The sequence below is a fragment of the Piliocolobus tephrosceles genome, chromosome 15, assembly GCF_002776525.5.
Source record: "Piliocolobus tephrosceles isolate RC106 chromosome 15, ASM277652v3, whole genome shotgun sequence".
NCBI classification, from domain to species: domain Eukaryota; kingdom Metazoa; phylum Chordata; class Mammalia; order Primates; family Cercopithecidae; genus Piliocolobus; species Piliocolobus tephrosceles.
In genome coordinates, this window is record NC_045448.1 from 7,717,190 (window position 1) to 7,723,011 (window position 5,822).

A 5,822-nucleotide genomic window follows, 5' to 3' on the forward strand; every position below is an offset into this window, starting at 1 on the left:
TCCGTCTCAAAAAAAAAAAAAAAAAAAAAGGAAAACAATGGCATCAAAACGCCGAGAATGCAGTCGTTCAAGGTCTTCGGGCTGTAACCCCAGCGAGAGTCTGGGATCCCCGTTTCCTCGGTGCCCCTCCGGGCTCCTGATGAATCTCCACTAAGTCAAGCTACTCGCACAGCCCAGCGACCCCTCGCCTCCACATATCCCTGCCTCACAACAGCACTTTCATTTCTTCTTTTGTTTATTTATCCGTCTCTTCCCAGGTCACCGCATCCCAGAAGGGGCAACGCGGAGGCAACAAGCTGAGTTACCCATGCAGCCAATAGGGATCTTACACAGACAACACCAGCGTGGTGTGCACGGGTGACCCCAGGGAGGCACAGTCAGGCAACAAGCTGAGTTACCCATGCAGCCAATAGGGACTTACACAGACAACACCAGCGTGGTGTGCACGGGTGACCCCAGGGAGGCACAGCCACTTAGTATTTACGAGATACTACAATAGCTAAAAGCAGCCACTGTAATAATGAGAAAGAGTTGATTTTTTTTCATAGTCAATATTCGAAGTAAAAGTATGCATTCGAACTAAAAGAGGCTACAAACTCCTCATCTGGGAATTCCACTTTTTTCTACTGCCCACAAGGGTGAGCACTCATAAGGTAGGTTATGGAAGCGACAGAAAAAAAAAAAAAAAACCACGTTCTATTTACACATGTGAGCTGAGGGTGTGTGGAACTGTCCATTTTGAAGCTGAACCATCTGAACAAGTTGAATTCTGTCATTGGCATCACTGGGAAGCCATGGATGGGTGACATTATCAGAAGTACATGTGAGTAGAATCCTGTGGCTCTCATTACGTTATAAAATGTCATTAATGAGATACCAAGAAGGTGCATCCCATTGTCAGCTTTGTATCAATATGAGTGAGGGCAAAAATTCCCTTTAAATTCTCTTTAATGCTATCTCTTTAGACTTTAATGCTAGCCTCTCTCCTATCTCTGCAGGAACCGTGAGCCAACAGCTGGGAGAAGGGGCTTTCAGCAGCTGCCAAACACGACATTTCTGGACAGGCCACCTCACCCGCGGCAGGGGACATCTGGAGAGCAGCCTTTCATCTGTCAGCCTCTGCATGTCTGGCTACCTGCAAGGGGCCTGGAGCCCAGGGTGTATGTGGCTGAAGCCTGGCTCTTCTGCCCAGCTGGGCGCCAGCAGTGCTAGGCAGTGAGGGAAATTTCCTTGCTTCCAGCAGCAACATCTGTTCTGGGAAGCCTTTGTCCGTTCCTCTCTGAGATGCATGCATGGCTCCAGCCAGCCTGGAGGAGTGGTCTAATCAATGACAATGCCTGCAATCTGACAGGTGCGGGTCCCCCAGTGGACCACCTCCTGCGGCTTGGGACCAAAGCATTCCAGGAGCAAAAAACTGCCTGTCATGAGCTTGCCACCTGGCTCTGGGGTGTGTGGCATCAAAAAGAAACAATGCATTATTCACCGATTCCACAAGAGCAGACGCTTGCAAAGGGGGCATCCTTTGCTCCCAGGAGATGTGAGCTGAAGACGGATGGCCCTGTCTCACTGGGCAACCACGTGGCCTCCCCTCACTCACAGCTAACCCCGGCCATGCCCTCAGGTTAGGATAGCCTCCTGCTCTTTTGATGGAGGGAGCTTTTGCCCTAGAGATATAGAAATAATTTTTGGCCATGTAGGAAGGTTAAGTTGGTTTAACAAATGGAGAGAAACATTGCCTTGTCTGTCCATTTATAAGCCCTCAAAGTCTACTGTGTGGTTAAAGAAGACTTAGGTGAAGTGTGTATATATAAGTATATTCATGTCTGTTTTGTAAGTGCACAAAAACGACCTAAAAGAACACAGAATGCACTGCAAGCAGAGGTCAATCCTGGGTAGAGAAGGGAATCAAGAGGGTTGCTGATGGTGGTCCTCTACACTCTTCCCTACACAATCTTTACATTCTTTGCTTCCAGTATAATATAATGTGCATATTGAAAAATATTACTAGATGATGGCATGGATGCTTGGCTCATTCAAATGAGATTATGAAGCAAAAGGAATATGAGTCTCTGATTTGGGGAACTCTGTGTTGAATTTTTACCCCTCCCCATGCATCCAGAGGTACAGTGAACTGGGCTATCCTTGACTTGGAGCCAAGTCTAGGTTTGAGCATAGCTCTACCACTAGTAGGTGGCATGTAGACTTTGAGCCTTACCTTCCTCCTCAGTAAAATGGAGATAATAAAATGTACTTCACAGGTCTGTTACCACGGGTTAAATACCATAGCTCAGTTTTCTGGTGCCAAAGAGTGTTTCTGCCAGTGTTGCCATAAAGCACTACCACCCTCCCAGCTCCACTGTTCAGGGAAGGCCGCACACACCTTCATATCGGTTCCTCACACAATGCACCACAGCCCACCTGGCTCATGCTGATTTTCCCACCAGTCCCCGAGCGACGCGAGGGCAATGTCTCTTTCTTATCTCTGTTTCCGCAGAGCCTAATTCAATGTGGGGAACATATTCATTCACAAATAAGGAATACAGACTAAGTGACTATGCCAATGGATGACTAAAAGAGTAGACAAAGAAATCTACCAGAGAATCAATAAAACATTCAGGTCTACATGTTTCAAAGACTATTATCCTTTAAAAATATGTCTTTCCTTTACGGAAGATGAAGATGCTGATGAGGCTGGTGGCTGCAAACATTTATTGAACTCACATCAGGATCCAAAAAAGTGTTCTAAGAGCTTTATGTGGCTTAAGTCATTCAATCCTATCCACTTTCCATGAAGGAATATTCTCAGTGTCTTCATTTTATAGATGAGGAAACGTTCAAGGCTTCTCAAGTGACAGAGCCAGGGTTAGCACCAAGGCAGCCTGACTTCCCTGCCAAAGCTCTTACTCCTTACAGTGCCTCTCACTTTATGTCATCTTTCTCTGTGTAGTCCCTAAGTGTAAGAAGAAATGAGCTGGAATCGGCTGGGCGCGGTGGCTCAAGCCTGTAATCCCAGCACTTTGGGAGGCCGAGGTGGGCGGATCACGAGGTCAGGAGTTTGAGACCGGCCTGATCAACATGGTGAAACGCCGCCTCTACTAAAAATACAAAAATTAGCTGGGCATGGTGGTGCTTCCCTGTAATCCCAGCTACTCAGGAGGCTGAGGCAGGAGAATCACTTGAACCCAGGAGGCGGAGGTTGCAGTGAGCCAACATTGCACCACTGCATGGGCAACAGATCGAGACTCCATCTCAAAAAAAAAAAAAAAAAAAAGGAAAGAAAGAAAAAAGAAAAGAAAGAAATGAGCTGGAATCTGGCCTGAATAAGGGAAGTGAATCTCTTTGCCTTGGCAAGCTCAAGTTGGAGTTGACCATAGATACCTTTCAACCAGGGTTGTTTAGGATGACCCTCAGGAATGATTGCTTGGGTCAATGCTGGAGATGTGCAGCTTGATTCTAAAATGGGTCAGGAGACGGAAGGTTCTCCAGGCCCTGTCCCTCTAAGGTGGAGAATAAATGCTTGTCCTCGACCATCAGGTGCAGACAACACTATCCATCCCTCACATCGGATGCTTGTGATTTCTTTGAGAACAGCAGGGAGTTCAGCCGCACAATGCAATTCTGTCATAAATCTTGCTAATTCAGATTGGGTAGGGCATTAGTCATTAAGCACTGGTAAATGACCAATTTTCTATCACAGCTGCTTGCAGCTATATTTGAATGCAGAACAGGGGCTTTCAGACCCACGTAGCAATTAAATTTGCAGTTTCTGGTGGTAATATTCGAGTGGCATCAGACCTCCTTAATGACCAATTTGGACAGAAATCTTGGCAACTTCTGGTTCCTCTCTGGACAACTAAGGAGAAGCAATTGTCATTTAATTTCAGGGACTGACTTTTTCAACTCTTGTAAACTTTCTTTCTTCTTCACAATAACTTGGAAGCAAGAGTCGGCATTTTCACACACTGCTGTCTTCCCCTAGTGCCAGGTAGGAAGTGATTGGGAAACACGGAGGCAACTTGGGAAAGGAAAAGGGAGCAATCTGGTGCATAGAGATGGGCATGCATACAATTATCTGATGATCAGAATGTTAATAAAAAGATTCCTATTTTGACCAGCGTGTTACTTGATGGGAGAAAAAAAAATGTGCTTTCTCTGAAGAATGGAATGAAATTACCCACACTGAGAAGAAAACCTGCCTTCCCTACTGTGGGTGAGGTAGGCCAGTAAACATGGTTTCACCTTCTACCACTCCTCCTCCCAGGAAGGCAAGAGAAACTATTTTCTACCGAACTGCATTTATTAGATAAAATTTGTTTTCCCATGAGATGAAACACTGCATGGTGGTTAAAGCAGGGATAAAGAGTTGGACCAGTGGTTCTCAACTGGGGTGGTTCACCCCCCAGGGATGTTTTTGGTTGTCACAAATGGGGACAGTGACAAACTCCTGAAGATATCCAGTGAGTACAGGCCAAGAAGGCTGTTATGTACCCTACAAGGCACAGGGCAGCTCCCTCTCTCTCTATTTCTCTCTCTCTTTCTCTCTCTCTCTCTCTCTCTCTCACACACACACACACACACACACACACACACACACACACCCCAAAGAATCATCCAGTCCAAAATGAACACTGCTAACTTGAGAAGCCTCTAGGAAGATGAGCCTGGTTCACATCCCAACTTTACTCCTTACGAGCTGTGTGATCGGGGGAGCACATTCCTTGACGTTGCTAAGCCTCCGTTGTCTTACCCTGAAAACACTGAGTGATAGAGGACTTCTCTCTCAGAATTGCTGTGAAGGATAGAAGACAAAATGAAAGTCAAGGAGGGCTTAGTACAATGTCAGGCAACCAACTGCATGTCTCGCAGAGGCAGGTACTTATAAATATTTGTTGAATGAGGAAACAAGACTTATCACACTAGGCTAAGCACACAACAAAGAAACTTGGAGTATCAGTTCTATTGCCCTCCCAAGGGTGAATCGATGCTGTCCGAAAGGCTCTGGATTCTGGTTGCCAGTTTTCAGCTTCTGACGCTTATGCCCCTGGAGAAATCAGGACCTGCCCTTTTATCTAACTGGAGTCAACAGCAGAGGAACTCATTTCCTAACACCAAGCCCTTTTCCATTTGGTATTCTAACAGGGACTTTGGTAACTGCTTTTAGGAAGTTGATGGGGGCAAGAGCTCATCGAAACCAGCAAAGCTGTGGGCCACAGAGCATCCAATGGTCTCTCTGCTGCCAACGCTGTCCTTGAAGCACTCACCAAGGCCCCAGTACCACACATACTTCCCCTGTGTTCGAAAGAAAAACTAACTCATAAGCAACCTGAGAGGACACCTGAGTCGTGAGGGAGTAGAAAGGGCATCTTATAAGGTTGTTCATTGTGATGTTATTTATCACAAAAGAAAAGTAATGGATACAACAGACACAGCCAACAAAAGAATTGATTAAGTAAATCCTATCAGTAGCTATTCTGAAAACTATTTTTTACACAGGCCACTATTCATTACACATTTATGAATAAAACACATATTTATTATGACTTGACATTTGTAAAAACAATTATAGAGATATAGAAACATGAATAAAAGATATGCAAATAGAGGATAGGATGGCTAGATAGAAACATAGATGACAAGAGACATGGACATATGTAAATAAACGAATGTATAGAGATTACTAGTAGTTATTTGGGGATGATGAAATAATGGGATTTGTATGTTCTTCTTTAGACTTTTTGGTATTTTCTAAATTTCTTACAAAATGAGCACATGTTACTTTTACAATTGGGAAAGAAAGAATTGAGGCATAATTATTATGCTAT